At 45.2% G+C, this 17,272-nt stretch overlaps 1 protein-coding gene across 3 annotated transcripts in view; it reads left to right on the top strand.

Moving 5' to 3' along the window:
* Positions 1 to 248: 248 nt before the first annotated feature.
* Positions 249 to 17,272, top strand: part of KLHL13 (kelch like family member 13) — a 170,465-nt gene continuing 153,441 nt past the window's right edge. For 2 of the 3 annotated variants that reach the window (XM_058658639.1, XM_058658638.1), the window contains exon 1: positions 440 to 575. The gene's annotated coding sequence lies outside the window, so the exon portion shown is untranslated. Of the gene's footprint in view, positions 576 to 17,272 lie in introns of all 3 variants that reach the window. The other variant, XM_058658642.1, reaches the window with a different exon arrangement.

Raw genomic sequence — 17,272 nt, 5'->3', positions numbered from 1 at the left:
GCGTGCAGGCCCGGCCCTGTCCCGCTCCACGGAGGCTGCGGCTGGGTTAGTTGGTCTCTGACCCCCCACTCACCGTCCTATCCCCCAGTTCCCCATGCCTCCCGCGCAGGCGCTGCCGGGCCACCCCCCCCTTCGCCGCCATGTTTCCCCCTTCCCTCCCACCACTCCCCCTTCCCTCCCCAGCTGGGCTCCCGCCCCCCTCTGGCATCCTCCCCCACTCCCTGCTGAGGTCAGGCCTGAGGCTCGGGCGCTGCGGGCCGCCGCGACAGCTCAGCTCTGATTCCCGAGGAGTCAGGCACGGCGGCGACTTTTGGAAACCCATCTCGCGCGCACGCACACACCCGGAGACCGGCGTTTGGGTTAGGACTCCTTGCTGTGGACTGTGGCCAGGCGCGAGGGCAGGACCAAGTGGTCAGGGCGAGCCAGGGAGCGGGCAAGAGTTGCGGAGCGTGCGGGTGCTGGTGCTTCGCGGCAGGAGGCAGCCCCGGGCTGCGCTGCGCCGCGCCACTCGGCCCTCGGAGCGGAGCGCAGCTGAGGGCGGACAAGCGGTGGGACGCCGGAAAGTGGCAAGCGAGGTGAGGCAGGGTCTGGAAGTCACCGTGGGAGTGGGAGACATTGGCGGGTTCACCACCCGCAAATTCACCGCCTGGGCGACCCGCGGGACGAGGCGGGAGTTTGTTGTGCTCTGGGAGCAGGGACCGTGGGGCAGTCACCCTAAGCCCGCCTCCCCCACTCTCCGTTTCTACCGTGTGCCGGTGCGCACCCTGGTCCTCACACCTTGGCATCCCTAGCTCCTGGTCCTTCTGTCCACGGTGGAACAGGAGGTGTTCTAGGCTCCGGGAAACCCAGTTTCGGTCACTTTCTTTGTCATCCGCTGGGATACTCTTCTGCGGACTTTGCTGTCGCCACCGCTGACGCTCCGCTCCGGGGTCCCTTTGCCGGCTCAGCGCCACTTGTCTCTTGTCCTCTAACAGTTTCTGCTTTGTGCCTGCTAATCCCTCCCTCCCTCGCCAACATTCTAACTTGAGAGGCTCCTCTGCTGGTTACCAAGTGGCAGGCATACTCCCCCTTTTCCACGAAGCTTTCATTTGAGCTCCGAACATCTTCCGCTCAGCTTGGGTTGACTTTTGGGTCTAATTACAGTTGATGGTTGATTTTTGTCTGAGGCCACGCTTTACTGAAAGTGATGGAATCATCCCTTCGTTAGATATGCTCCAGGCAATTCTGCCAAGTAACTTTCCAGTTTCTTTCTAGGTCTCAATAACTTAGTCCATGACCCACAGCCACTTAAACAGTGTGTATGCATGTTTGTATGTAATCCATGGACATGGTCCTAAAATTCTTCGTGGCTGCTGAGCAGGCCTGAGAGACTGCCAGCAATGGCTGGGGAGGAGGGTGTTTGGTGCGATTCACGATGCCCTACTGAGCCTCTCCAAATGTAAACCAGGATGTTTCTTGTTTCAGTGAAGTCGAAAATACATGGTTTGGAATAAAGGCGCTTGGGTTAGCCTAAGCATAGTGGGTGGGAACTGAGAGACTCTGGGATTTTTAAACTGCCTCTGGTGTGCGGGCACCTGCCCCACCCCCGCCCCCATTTTTTAAAGAAGCCACAGTTTCGGACCCTCCGTGTAAACCCGTGAGAAAGCAGCATTTTTCAAATGCTCCTCTTCTCGATATTGCTTGGTCTCAGTTGCAGTTCCCGCGTTAGTTCTCAAACAGGTTCATCTGTTTCTTTCAACCTTGTAATTAGTGTGTGAAGAAAATTGAATGGGGAGCTGAAAGTGGAGGCAGGATATCAGTGAGCGGGAGCGCGCTGACGTGTGCAGATGTGTTTTTGGAGATAGCTTGTACCTAGTGCAACACTTTTAAAACTGAGAAAATGTTACATCTAAAAACATCAGCTCCCCTAACTGCAAGTTCTTAGTAATATCCGTGCACTTACTAGTGATAGATTTGTTTGTCCTGCGTGTGTGGTCAGGTGTTTGCAATGCCACAGTCTTCATTAATTGACAGCACTCTCAGTCCAGACCAAGTTGTGGAGGAAGGTCGTGGCTAAGCTTCACTCCCTGGTAGCACACCTTTTGGCAGGGTGACAAGGCAAGTAGTTTGTGCTGCAGCATCAACTTGTGTTTGTGTTTTAAAAATAGATAAATAAGAGCCCCAGGTGCCCAGCATTTGTAATTATTTCGTTTTATTAGTGCATATTTTAAAAAGTATGAAGTAACTGTATAGGGTGTAGGTGATGTTATAAAGGAAGTCGTTTTTGCAAGAGCAGTGAAGGCTATTCCAATTTTGTTAGGTACATTATAGGTGGTTTGTTGTTTCCTCATGCATTTGGTAAATTCCTGAGTTCGCTTTAGCTCTGTTTAAAAAGTAGGATCTAGTAGAAGGCTGTTTATCCCAATAAGCCCACCTTTCTAAATCTGAAATTTTCTGGTTTTTAGAAACATTTATCTGTTGGAAAGGTAGAGTGACAAGAAGAAGGAAAGAGAGGGGATGGGACGGGGAAAGAGGGAGCATATGAATCTGAGACAATGAGATCTTCCATCCACTGGTTCATTCCCCAAATGGCTTCTGATTGTGGTCCCCGAGTGCTTGTGGCCCTAGATCTGCAATTTTCTTGCAAATCCATTCTTGAAAGACATAAAGCTTGAAACTTTTAAGGAAAGGGATTTACTATTATTTTGCTCCTTTTTTTTTCCATTTTATGATTATTGGTTGTAATTCTAACCTAAGATTTTCACTAATAGGAATGCAATTGTATAGGGAAATTTTTTGGGAGGAGAAGGAGGTGGATGTGGATGTGAATTAGCCATGAGAATTTTTTTTTTTAAGATTTAGATCTTTATTTGAAAGCCACAGATATTGCATCCAGAGGTTCACTGCCCCAAGTGGCTGCAATAGCAAGGACTGTGTCATGCTAAAACCAGGAGCCAGAAATTCGATCCTGGGCTTTCGCATGGGTGCAGATATCCAGGTACTTGGCCCATCCTTTTCTGCTTGCCCAGGCACAGGCAGCTGGATTGGAAAGGGAGTAGCTAGACTCAAACTGGCACTCCAACATGGGGTGTAGCTTAAACCACTGCCTTAAGCAGTTAACTCTGAATCTTCAATAGGACTCAATATGAATTTTGATAGCTCACCTGATCCACCTAGAGTAATTAGACTGGATACTTTCAGTGTTACTAAATACCACTGTGATTTGCTTTTGGAGTATATTCTTTCTCATTTTTAAAGAATTATCAATTGTGTTTCTTCATGTAATTTGCATTTCGGTAGTGTAGCTTATGAGATAAAAAAATGAAACCAGTTTTTGTATTGTTTGATTTTCACTGATGTTTAGCAATCTGTTAAAACTTCAGAATATTGTTCTTCAATCCATTGGTCAAAGCTAATCTGTTTTTTATTGCTATGAAATAATACACTAATTTGATAAGAATCATTATGCTTCAGAATGAACAGCTCAAGATAAGGCAAATTAAAATTTAAAAAGTGACTTTTTTACGTTATTGTTTAGCAATCAAGTTTTTAAGATTTATTTTTTAATTTAGTAAAGCATGTTACCATATCTATTGTGTGCCTTCTGTGTGTCAAGGCTTTGTATTAGGCAAAGCAATAAGTATTACAAGCCATGGTCCTTTCTCTTACGGAGTACCCCAGTATTTGTATTGTACCAGATGATGTAGACAGTGAACAAGTGAACGAGACATGTTCTTACAGATTACAGTACGAATGATGAAGAAAAGTGTGGAAATGTGAAGAGCTGGGAAAGGCCTGCTTTAGCAAGAAGTATGGCCATGAAAGGCCTCTGTGGTGGTTAATTTTTACAGCCCTTCACTGGATTAAGGACTACCTAGAAACATGGTTAAGCCATTATTTTGGGTATGTCTGTGAGGATATTTCTAGAGACAGAGTGTGAATCTGCAAGGACCAGGCAGGGAAGATCCACCTGGCATCATGCAATCACCCAAGCCCTGAGAGAGCAGACACAGAAGGCAAACTAGTGTCTTCTTCCATTCCAGAAGTGGTCTTTTTCTGTTGCCTCAGGCATCAGCACATTAGGCTCCCTGGCCTTTGAACCCTTTGACATTTACCGGCAGCCCTTTAGGCTTGGAGGCTTTTGGCCTCACACTGAGTTACATAGTCAGCTGAATTTGAGGGGTTTGGTTTTGAGCCCTTCTTCCTAGAATGTCAGGGACAACAGTTTGTAGACCAGTTTCTATGGGACTTCTCACCTGCCCTAATTGTGTGAGCCAATTCCCCTAAGCCACTTCTCTCGAATCTGTGCACATACCTTTTGGTTCTATCTCTCTGGAGAACTCTGATTAATGCATCATCCCTGAGAAGGTGATATTTGAGTAGAGCACCTGAACGTGAAGAGAGAAATGGCCTAGTTTAAGATCTGGGAGAACATTCCGCAGAGGACTAAGGCCTTGAAGTAGGGTTTTTGAATGACAGAAAGTCAGCAAGGCCAGATTCTAGGGAGCTGGGTGGGGGTGGTAGTTAAAGGAGCTGTTAGAGAGTCTAGATATTCATTTAATGGATAGGTAGGTCCTGGAGGTCCCCAGGGAGTATTTAGACTTTGATTTTCAGAACAGTGGGAAGCCATTGAGGAGTCTTCTATGGAAAAATCTTTGGGTTAAAAGCTATTGAGGTACTGGAAATTAAAAATGATTTGCATTAATTTCTGAAAATGGGAAAAAACCCTCCTTTGTTAAATATGCTAAATAAGCCTCAGTTCTTCTATTCTGCTTGGGTAAGTGGAGGGGAGAATGTGAACTCTGAGGTGAGTATGTTAGAAAACATTTAGTGGGCCATCAGTTAGGACCTCCGAGGCTCGCATCCAAGTACCCAGGTTTAATCATCTGCTCTGCCGTCTGACTCCAGCTTCCTTCTGCAGGAAGACTGGGAGGCAGCAGTAATGATTCCAATGATTGGATTCCTGCCACGACATGGGAGACCCAGACTGGATTCCTGGCTCCTAGCTTCAACCTAGCCCAGTCCCAGCCACTGTGGGTATATTTTTTTTAAGGTTTAAAAAATAAGAGACTAATAGAATTATGATTCCTTATGAAGGACTACACTCTTCTAGTAAAATGGGGAAAATTTGTCGGGGGATGGGAGTTTGGGGGGGAATCGCAGCCTATACAAAATTGTACCACATAATTCAGAATTCAAACTAAAAATATATTTTAAAAAAGATTTATTTATTTTTATTGGAAAGGCAGATATCCAGAGAGAAGGAGAAACAGAGGGGAAGATCTTCCATTCAATGAATCACTCCCCAAGTGACCAGAACAGCTGGAGCCAATCCGAAACCAGGAGCCCAGAGCCTCCTCTGGGTCTCCCTTGCAAGTACGGAGTCCCAGAGTTTTGGGCTGTCCTGGACTGCTTTCCCAGGCCACAAGCAGGGAGCTGGATGGGAAGTGGGGCGGTCAGGATTAGAACTCGTGCCCATATGGGATCCTGGCACACACAAGAGGAGGACTCCAGTCACCAGCCTACCACGCCAGACCCCATTGTGGGTATTTTAACAAGGGCACTTTCTTTTTCTCTCTTCCTCATATAAAAAGTAAAAATAATAAATAAATAAATAAATAAATAATAAAAAAGAAAGCATTTTCACTGTTATATTGTTACTTGTGCTGCAATGTAAGTAGTGACCAATTTTAGTAAAATCAGAAAGTTGTTCAGTGTAAGAATTGATTTCCAAAAGAGTTTTATTTTCTTTTAGAAATATGTTTCTTTTGGAAGATTGGATATTTCATATGTGTATAGAGAAACAATTTGGATTTTGGAAGCTTCACAAATGGCTCTCAGGGTTTTTATTTTTTTATTTTTTTTAAAGATTTATTTATTTTTTTACAAAAAGTCAGATATACAGAGAGGAGGAGAGACAGAGAAGATCTTCCATCCGATGATTCACTCCCCAAGTGAGCCGCAACGGCCGGTGCTGCACCGATGCAAAGCCCGGCAACCAGGAACCTCCTCCGGGTCTCCCACGCGGGCGCAGGGTCCCAAAGCATTGGGCCGTCCTCGACTGTCTTCTCAGGGCACAAGCAGGGAGCTGGATGGGAAGTGGAACTGCCAGGACTAGAACCGGCACTTATGTGGGATCCCAGGGCGTTCAAGGTGAGGACCTTAGCCACTAGGCCACACCGCCGGGCCCGGCTCTCAGGGTTTTAAGAAGGGTTTGCTGTTGCCCTTTAACTGATATACCTCTTTAACATTTTCAAATTCTATTTATTTATTTAATAAATATTTAATGAATATTTATTTATTATTTGAGAGATTAGGGTTGCTGTGTTTCTTGAGTCTTAAAGGAATTTTATTGCCCTGAGCCCTTGCTTGAAGGTAATCTAGCTGTAAGGTCTAGTTGGCCCCAACCCAGAATGCACATTGTTACTGACATTCCATAGGGGTAACCCTAATATTGTGAGGAAATAGCCTGCAAAATAACTTTGAGCAGCTCTCTCAGGGTCAAATTCCATCTCCTTAACTGAGCACTCAAGGATCCCTCCACAGTTCGACCCCAGGCTACTTCCCCTCATGTCCTTATTACTCTCTTCCTCAAATCTCTGCTGGTTTAAGTGACCTTCCCGGTTTGGAACTTCCATGCTTAACATTATTCCAGTCATCGCGCAGGTCCACAATAGCTGCTTTGAGAATGGGTGCCATGCATTAAAACAAAACAAAACAAAACAAAAACAAAACTCTTCCCTTTCTGTTATTTTGAATCTCTATGCACTAGTCACGGAAGAGTTCAAATCTGAGATCCTGTTACATGCCATCTCCTATTAAGTCTGGTCTCCTTTTGCTGTTAAGGTGAAAACTTATTGTGTAATAATTATGTTTATTTGATGCCTGGCTATCAGCACACTGCCTTTTGGCTCCGTGAAGGTGACCTGGACCTTGACTGGTTTGGGCATCACTGTATCCTGAACACCTGGCACTTGGTATGCACTCTATAAATAGTTATTAAGGAATGAAAAAATGTTGTCTTGTGTTGTTTCTCTTATTGGGCTACCTAGATCGTTTAGTACTGTTGTGTTGGAAGCCCTCGGCAAAACTTATTCTAGGGTTTTTGGTTTTTTTTTTTTTTTTTTTTTTTTGTCTCTTTGAGGAAGAGATAAAGATAAAAAGGAGGAGAGATAGGTCTGTTGAAAAGGCAAAGGTAAAATATACACTCAGGAGGGTCTGTGGGCAACCTCATGAAAGGATGATGCAATTAACAAAGCTTTGGGTCATGTTTTTATAGGATAGGAGCTGGTGCCTAAGGCAGGGCCTAATTGAATAATCAAATAAAGGCAGAACAGGTGTAACTTAAACTATCATTGCCTTCGGTGTCTTTGTGACTGCAGTGCACGTGGTGAGATCTCAGAAGTGTTATGGCTTCCTAAGTGATGGTATTCATGTGTATTATGGGAGTGGAAGTGCTGAGCCTAAAGCTGTTTTGGACATTTCTAACTGGTGACACTCTGGCAGCTATGTGTTCATGGAAAGGGGTGGGAGCTTGCAGTGGTAGTGGTGGGAGAGTCGTGCTGTGGGAAGCTGTGTCTGGGAGCAGCGCTGGCAAGCCTCAGTTCCTCACTGCCTCCTTACCTACTTCAGTATTATTTTACTTTTCATATGTTTGCCTGATGTTCTGAAGCAATCTCTGAAGGGAAGCTGTATTGTGTAACTGCTCAGAGGACATTCCCTTGAGCCGTTTGTCTGGGTTTCAAATCTGACTGGGCGACAGTAGCTAGAGGACACTGGGTGATTTAGTTAACTTCTCCATACCTCAGTCATCTTTGAAAGATAGAGATAATAGAAATCATTTCTTAGGGTACATCTGAAGATGAAATAAATTAGGTAAGACCATAGTTGGCTTTTAATTTTTAAATTTCTAAAGATCTGAAAAGTAATAATAATTTTGTAAGTTATGTGCCAACAACACTCAAGTAATGGCAAAGCCTAACTTGAACTGACATAAGGATTCATCTGCATAAAGTTAATCTTTATTTGCTTTTCCTTAGAATTAGTAACAATGTTTATGGGGTAGTGTCCAGATCCTAATGGGGTGTTACATCATGTTTAGTATATGCAGATTATTGCCTGTCCAAAAATCTGGACATTTCTGAATTCAGAAATACATCTGGCACCAAGGTTTTCAGATAAGGGATTATACATCTTATGGTAAAGTGTTTTTTTTTTTTTTTTTTTTTGGGTAAAGTGTTTTAATCAGAGACTTGGATATAGTAAGTATTTACTGTGGGTGGTAGAGATTAGGGAGGTAAATAAATTACTTTATCTTTCCCAATGCCTTGCATATAATGGTTACCCTGTAAATGGCTACTATGTAAATACATGCTGATTTATTCATGCAGCCACTCTGAATAGAGAGGACTGGCTGTAGGGTCCTCATATCATGGAAAAACAGAGCAGGTTCACATAATTGAAATGAGCTAAGATCCAGTTCTCTCAGTGTTATTTTGCATAATACTGTTAAGAGTATTTAGTTTTGTTTTCCAGTGTTTATGTAAACCGAGTTATGTTTCTTTTGGATGAAAGAGTCTTTTTGAGGGGTGGAAGCAGGGGAGATGCAGCTGAGAACTTGTTTGTAGTTGCTAAACATTTCTTGAACTTCCAGTATGTATAGAAATTTGTATTAAAAGCAGGAGGAATTTCTAGAACAAGTCAGAACAGTAGGTGCAACACTAGGTGTGGTTACGTCAGAATACTTGGGAATATAGGTGGACATTATAATTCTTTATTTTCCTTTGTAAAGTTGAAGTTATTAATATTAAAAAAATGGAGACCTGAAGAGTCAATCGAAAACTCTCCTTGGTATCCACTGCGTGAATTACATTTTTAATCATTCCAGTGCACCCTCCCCATAGAATTACCCATGTCAAACGCCTTGGTGGCCTTTTGTTTCAAACAAACAAAAATTATGAAAAATACTGCTTTTGAAAATCTCTCTTATACTTGTAAACAACAATTTGTGTCTCCTCGTTGTCGTTTTGTCCTTTTATTCATGTGAGATTGCCAGTAGTTATCTTACAAGATTTTTTTTCTGAAATGTTCTTGTTTTTGAAAACTAGTCCTTGAAGCCACTTTGCCAATTCACTCAACAAATATTTAATGAGTGTCTATAATATTCTGGGTACTACACTAATCTGAACAAATAGAATCTCCGTTCAGTGTTCCACTACTCTGGGCTCTTACAAACTGGAGCACATGAACTGAATGAGTAGAGATGGGACATGATGTTCGAGTACACCCAAGAACTGCAAAAACAGAGCAACATGTGTTTTTGTAAAACATCTATTTTACCTAGAAGTTTATGAGAACATTAATTGGTAGGTAATTGAGTATATTTATAATATTTAAATAAACTTGGATGTATTGTGCTTTAGGATGTAATATCATACAAAGAATTGACTTAAAACCTCTGTAGCTTCCACAAAAATCTGATTGCAAGGGTTGCTGTGGTAACCTTAGGGAAACCCTTTGAAATGCATCGAGCCAGTGCTGTGTGGTTTGAATCCGTTCTTTTTTCTTTATTATTTTATTACAAAGTCAGATATATAGAGAGGAGGAGAGACAGAGAGGAAGATCTTCCGTCCAATGATTCACTCCCCAAGTGAGCCCAACGGGCCGATGCACACCGATCCAAAGCCGGGAACCAGGAACCTCTTCTGGGTCTCCCACGCGGGTGCAGTGTCCCAATGCATTGGGCCGTCCTCGACTGCTTTCCCAGGCCACAAGCAGGGAGCTGGATGGGAAGTGGAGCTGCCGGGATTAGAACCGGCGCCCATATGGGATCCCGGGGCTTTCAAGGTGAGGACTTTAGCCGCTAGGCCACGCTGCCGGGCCCTGAATCCGTTCTTGTAGTCAAACACTCGTATCTTTTTATAGCCTTAACTTCCCATGGTAATCTGTGGCAAAAGTAATGCACATTAATGTTTTCTTGGTGTTGCATAATTTCTTTTAGTTCAAGGGCAGGGCTGGTTGTTTGGTAATTGTCCCAATCTTGAAATGTGTTGAGTTCCAACAGAGTTTCTAATGTCAGTCATTAACAGCTAAGACTGAAAGTGAAGGCCATGCCAAAGGACCAGTATCTTTGGAAGAGAAGTTGTCAGAACATGAAGACCATGAATTAGATTGATGGGTCCAAAGGTTTGCCTTGTTCTATATACATTTACTTATCTTGTTCATTTGAAGTTAACTTTTACTGATTTAAAGCTGCTTTCATTTTTGACACAGGAATATAAAAATTAATTTGTTAATTGCTGGTCACTGAAATATTTATTAGTCAATTTGTCAAGGATCACATGCTTTGATGTTTCCCCCTCCCTCCCTTCATCCCTCCCTCCATGTCTCTGTCTCAGATTGCAATTGTGGTATAGCAGATTAAGACACTGCCCTTAATACTGGCATCCCATATGGGTGCCATTCTTGTTCAGGATGCACCATGTTGATCCAACTCCCTGCTAATGGCCTGGGAAAGACGTACAAGATTGTCCAAGTACCTGGGCCCTTGTACCCACTTCTAAGACCTGGGTGAACCTCCTGCCTCCTGGCTTCAGCCTGGCCCAGCCCTGGCTGTTGCAGGCATGTGCAGAGTAAACCAGCAGATGGAATATTTATCTCAATCTCTTGATCTCTCCATCTCTTCCATTCTTCCTCCCTCTCTTTCGTTCTTCCTCTTTCTCTAATTCAAAGTAAACAAATGAACATTTTAAAAAACGTTCTTTAAAAAATTTATTTTTGATGATTTTTACATAAGTGATTATGGTGGGAAAGGTCAAGGGCTAGAGGAAAGTGGGTGAGATAATTATTTTTATGTTCTCTTTTTCTTTCCTTTCTTTATCTGGGGAAATGGGGGAGTTAAGGGGAGAAACAACACCCAGCCTCCCAAATGCCTCTGCACCCTGGGATGGGGTGTGGGGACCGTTGCCATCCTAGGGTTCCCTGATGTGGGGTATGATACATGGGACCTGCTCAAGTAGTTTTGATAGTTCAGCAGTTCTGAATTGCTGTCGCCCTCACTACTCCAAGTACAATGAAATCTTTCCAGAATCCACTGATTAACACAGTCCACCTTAGAGTCTCTGTTTCTCCAGATACTCACTGCCAACACTTGGCTGGGGTGGTTGATCAATTTGTTCTGTCGTCTGTCCTCTGTTATGGTACCAGGTGGACTGGCTCCAGTGTACTGTCATATCCTCCATGTGCATCTGGATATGCTGTCTAAGCCACTGAGGAGGCCCAGCTCTGACATTCACTCCACGGTCAGACCATGGAACCTGCAGTTCTCTCTATGGTTGTGGGTTCTGAGTCTAGCAATTCAGTTAGGGAGATCCCCAAAGAAACATCCTCTGAGGTGACCCGTGACCTGATTTTCTTGTATGCTTGCCAATACAGAGTCTGGCACAGTCCGTTACCCCAGTCAGCTTATGCAGATGCTGGTGGTTGCAATTGCTGGTTCAGTTCTGTCTCCAGCCCTGTCTTCTTTGCAAGCCAATGGGTGTTGCAACCCAGCTTGATCCTGCCCACCACACATTCAGCCCTCACACAAACCAGTGGGAGCTGCAGTCTAGTTGGAGCAACTCCCAATAACACCCACCAGGCCCACCCCCTGCCCCGGTTCCTGTACTTGCCAGTATGTACAGCAAACTGGTCCAGTCTCTCCCACATGCTGTTCAGCTCTCATATATGTCAGTGGGTACTGAAGCCTAGTTCAACCCAACCACTCCCACCATCCCACACTTGTGCAGGCGGGTGCCACTCTGTCTAGCCATGCCCACCCCCCAGGTCCTGGTTCTCATGCTGACCAGTGGGAATGTCAATTCAAGAGGGAGGTGCCCACAGTTTCCCTACTGGGCCCACTCCCACTTCCGTATCTTGTATTCTCCAGATGGTTCTGCAGTTTAGTGTGACTGAATTTGTCCCCATTGCCAGCAGCTGCCAGTTGATGCTGTGGCAAAGTCCTGTTAACCTGCACCTACTCTGGCTTATGCATGCACCAGTGGGTATAGTCAGCCCAGCTTGACTTTGCTCCTAATCCAGCTCACATGCAGGCCAACAGGTGTTGTATCCCTGCCCAGCCTGGTCTGCCCCATCCTGGTTTTCATGCTTACCAGTTGGAGTAGTGGCCCAGCAAGAAAGCCCCCCCCCACAGCTCTGCTACTTGGTTTGCACCCCTTCCTCCCTGGGTCTCACATATGCTGGTTGGGTGCTGTGGCCCAGTCTGGCATGGCCTGCATCACCTAGGAATTTGCTAGTGGGTGCTGTAGCCTGGCCCAACCCAGCCCACTGCTAGTTCCAGCTCACACTGGTGGGGGCTACAGACTCTCCCAGCCAAGCTAGCCCCCAGTTCCGGCCCTAATATGTACTGGCTGGTATTGGGACCTGACCTGGCTTGTCCATCACCCCATTCTGGTTCTCAGATCTGATATGAACTGGCCTAGCCTGACTCACCCCAGACCTGAGCAACATTTGTGCCGGTGGGTACTATAACCTGTCCTGCTCAACACCCAGGCCTGGTCTGGGCTGCTCCCTATCTTGATTCTTGCGCTCCCCTGCAGGGACTGTGGACAGAGTAGTTCCCCAAGCTCCTCCATTAGAACCTCTCCCAGTGCCAGATCTTGCGCATACCAGTGGGATCATAGCCTAGCCCCATTTAATCCACCTCCTGTTCTAACAGGAACAATGGCCTTTCCTGACTGGCCTTCACCCATTCCAGTTGTTACTGTTGGTTGCTACAGCCCAGCCAAATCTGGTCCATACCCAGACACAGCTCATGAATGGCTCAGCAGGGGTAGAGACCTAGCCCATCCTGTCCTACACCTTCTACTAATCCTATTCTATACATTCTTGTGAGCACCAGTGGGCGCTGCAGTCTAGCCCAGTCTGGCACACCCCAGACCCAGTCAACATCCATGCCAGTGGATACTGTAGTCATGTGCAGACCAGATCACAGTCCCAGTTCTGGTCCTCACACTCACCAGTGGGAACTGCCATCCAGCCAGTGCTTTCCCTTAGCTCCTAAACTAGGCCTGTTCCCAGTCGCAGAACTCATTGTGCCAGTGGTTGTTCTGACCCAGCTTGGCATAGCCCTTCACTTGTCTTGGCCTTTTCCTTCAGATGCTACAGCCTGGCCTGACTTTGCTGGTCCCCAGCCCCAACTCTCACTGGCAGGTGCTGGAACCTGGCCCTGTTCATTCTGCTCCCATCCCTGGCTCATACAAACCTGTAGATGTGGTTGCCTAGCCCAGCATAACTCACACTCCAGCCTGGCTCCTGTACTTGCCAGTGGGCTAAGGTTTGCTCAGTCTTGCCCAGTGTGCTCCCTTCCAGAAACACGCCATACACTTGCCAATGGATGGAGCTACCTCCCCCTGCCTGCTCAACACCCAGGCCTGGACCATGTGTTCGTTAGCAGGAGATATGGCTCACCAGGAGAATTTCCCAAATCCCCCACCCAGCCCACTCCCAGACCCAGATCTCATGCACACCAGTGGATGCTGGGCCCTTGTCCGGCATAGCTGGTCCCTCCATCTTGGCCTTGTATGAGTTGGTGAATGTTGTGACTCAGCCCACCTCACAGCCTGTTTTAGGATGCACATGTGGGTGCTGCAGCCTGGACCCGCCCAGCCTGTTTCCAGCCCCAGTACCCATGTTGGTGGGTTCCATGGTCATGCTTAGCTCAGCCCGTCGCCACCACCCCAGCTCTTAAGCTATCCAGTGGGGCTTGTAATTCTATGGCGCTAGTCCCGCATATATATCCCCCACAGAATCTACCCCCAGATCTGGTTCTCTTGCGTGCTGGTTAGTGTCATGACCCAGTCTGACATTACCTGCCCCCTATTCTGACACTCACTGTGCTGTATCCCTGCAAGACTGGCCCTCAACCCTAGCTTTTATGTGGGCTGGCAAGTGATGGTCAGCACTGTTCCATGCTAACGAGTCCAGCTCAGGACTCCCATGTGGGCTGGTGTATATCAGTCTGACCCAGAAAGGTCTTGGCCTTTCCCCTCCAAACCACCAGGTCTCAGGCCCCTCGCTTACCTGCAAGTACAGTGGCTTTGTCGTTGGGAGTCCCTTTGGAGTCATTCCTCACCTACAACACACTCCCATGCAGTCCTCCTACCCCCATCTCCTTGCCCCTTTTCCTGATTAATCCACAATCCTTGTACCCAGTAGTGCATGGGTTCTCTAGCCCAGCCTTTCGAAGCCCCGTGGGTGGCATGCTAATCTGGAGCTCTGCCTGCCCACCAGATTCCCAAGCTCCTTTCACATGTCCTGACCTGGTTTCTTACCCCTTCACACACTCAAAATCCAGGCCCATTGAAGTTCTCCAGGCCTGGTCAACAGCACACCAGGGCAGCATGCCAACCTGGGAATCGCCCCTCTCCTCTCCTCACCCAGGACCAAGTATATGGGGAAATCCCTGGGTTCACTCCACCTGCCTAGGGGTGAGCTCCCAGGTTCCCACATGCCCCACAGGCGCTATACCCCTAGCCCTCCCTCTACCCAAGCCCACATCCTCGGGCTCCCATGGCCCGCTGTCGCCCCTTGCTGGCCCCTTAAAAAACTGTTTAATCATTCAAAAATGAAAGGTGCTAAAGTTAAATGGAGTAAGTTAAGTGTGAATCTTTTAGCTGATTTTTGTTACTGTGTTTCACTTTCATTGTTTTCCTTACCAGACACAGTTCATAGGACCTGAAGTGGTTACGTTATTCTGTTAATGTTCAAAGCTTGAAAGGATATGGGTATAGAGGATAGTGATTGAGGAATGGTCTTTACGTCCTTTGTGTCAGGGGCTTTTGCAGTCTATTAAGTAGAGAGGATAAGAGAATTGTAGAGTTTTGTGTCTTGGCTACATCTTTAAAGAATGGCCAAACATTTTAAAAGTGCATAATATTTCAACGAAATGTTTGGTTCTGCTCTTAGGTATTTATTAGCAGAAAGGCAAAACAACTTAATGATTAAGGTCTAAGGTTCAAGTTTTACAGGTTTGGGTTCAAATTCTGACATTGCCACTTGTTGCTAGTATGATACTGGGCAATTCATTCTGCCTTTCTCCGCACTGCTTATCTCCTCTGTAAACTACATCATCTGGTGTGGTAAGGGTTAAATAAAATAATGCCTATCAAGTACTAAAGCCATATTATAGATATAGATATTTTTATTATTGACTCTTAATGCCTTTATGGCTGAAATAGTTGAAAACATGGGGTTTGGTGTTCGTATGTGAAGCATGATATGAAGGGAAATTGCGAGGCTTTTTAATTTGTATTGCTTTAATATCAGCCTGGGTACCACATTTCAAAGGTGCACATTTTATATGTTGAGTAGACTCTTCAAAAATAACATTAATTTTCCTACAGGAGGGAAAGACTATGATGCATGCTTGGCTTATGACTCATTCAAATGTATCACATTGAATATAAGAAGATGTCAGTTTTTAGTACAATTACCCTAATATATATTTAGACCATTATGCTATTTAGTTTAATAAGGTTTAAAATTTTACTACCAGTTTTGGAGAAACAGAGAGGTAGAGGAAAGTAAATACTACAACTAGTGTGTGTGTGTGTGTGTGTGTGTGTTTTAAGATTTGTTTGAAATGCAGAAGGCCAGAGAGAGGGAGAGGCGGAGATGGGCAGATTTTCTGTCTACTAGTTCACCCCCTAAATGGTCAGGAACAGCCAAGGCTGGGCCTGACTCAGTTGAGGAGCCAGGAGCTTGGTCCAGATCTCCCACATGAGCGGCAGGGATCCAAGTAGTTGACCCATCATCTCAGAAGCATTAGTAGGGTTCAAGATAAGAAGCAGGACAGCTGGAACTTGAAGTGTCGTCTGATGCTGCAATATGGGATGCTAGTGTTATGATAGCCTGTTATACCATGCTTTTTATTATTGAAAAAATTGAATATTTATTTTATTTATTTTGAAGGGATACATCGACAGACTCAGAGATCTTTCATCCTCTGGCTCAGTCTCTAGTTGGTTGCGTTGACTACACTTGGGGTAGACCAAAGCCAGTAGCCGAGCACTCCATCCTGGTTTCCTACATTGTGCGGCAGGGGATCAAGCACTTGGGTCATCAGATGCTGTCTTCCAAGGTGAATTGATAGCAAGCAGGACTGGAAGCAGAGCAGCTGGAGCTTGAGTTAGTGCTTCTAGCATGGGATCCTGGCATCCCAGGCAGCAACTTAGCCTGCTGTATCACAATACTGGTCCTGCCATGTTGTTTAACATGAAAAAGTTTTGTCTTCTGCTAGTCTAAGAAGTCACAGAATTCCCTGACTGATCTTTAATTGATCCAGATTTCAATTTTGCAAGAAGAAATATTGAAATCTTTATAATAGCTAAGCCACTGGCAGGGTGACTAATTCTGTTCAAATGACTTTTTATAGATTTGAGTTGCTAGTGTTGCTTGCCTTCATTATGCTTATGCTAGCATAAAATCAGATAATACCTTAAGTTGTATCTTAAGACATGATAAATGCCCATGGCAGTTTTATTGAGCGGATCCAAGCTAAGTGGGTTGTTATGAGCAGCTTTGGATGTTGGAGGGTTAGTCTATGCTTTGGAGTTGAACATACATGAAGGCACCATTCATCTTTTCCCATGTGAATGCCCTTTGGATCCTATGTTAGACACAAGAGGGGAGAGATGATCCTTGGGAAACCATCTTGGTTATAGAATGCAGTGAGTGGGGCCAGTGTTGTAGCATAGAGGGTTAAGCTTGCAAGACCAAATTCTCAAATGAATGTCATTTCAAGTCCTGACTCCTTCACTTCTGATCCAGTTCCCTGTTGGTGTTCCTGGGAAAGCAATGAAAGCTGGCCTAAGTGTTTAGGCTCCTGTCACCCATGTGGAAGACTTCGAGGAAGTTTCCAGCTTAAGCCAAAAATAATGTGATGGGTGCACAGAAGGGGAAAGACCAGATAGTACTTGGTGATATATATTATATTACAATTTTTGTGACAGTTATTAATATAATATGTATCTGAGTGTTTGAAAATGTCCAGCTGATGATACTAATGATATATAAAATTTATTTATTTTTATTGGAAAGGCAGATGTACAGAGAGAAGGAGAGACAGAAAGATGTTCCATCCACTGGTTCACTCCCCAGATGGGCACAATAGCTAGAGGTGAGCCAGTCTGAAGTCAGGAGCCAAGAACTTCTTCCGGGTCTCCCATGTGGGGGCAGGATTTGAGGCATCCTCTGCTGCTTTCCCAGGCTGTAAGTAGGGAGTTGGATGAGAGGT

Source organism: Ochotona princeps, chromosome X, assembly GCF_030435755.1.
Source record: "Ochotona princeps isolate mOchPri1 chromosome X, mOchPri1.hap1, whole genome shotgun sequence".
Taxonomy (NCBI): Eukaryota; Metazoa; Chordata; class Mammalia; order Lagomorpha; family Ochotonidae; genus Ochotona; species Ochotona princeps.
This window is presented reverse-complemented; position numbering and strand designations above follow the sequence as displayed.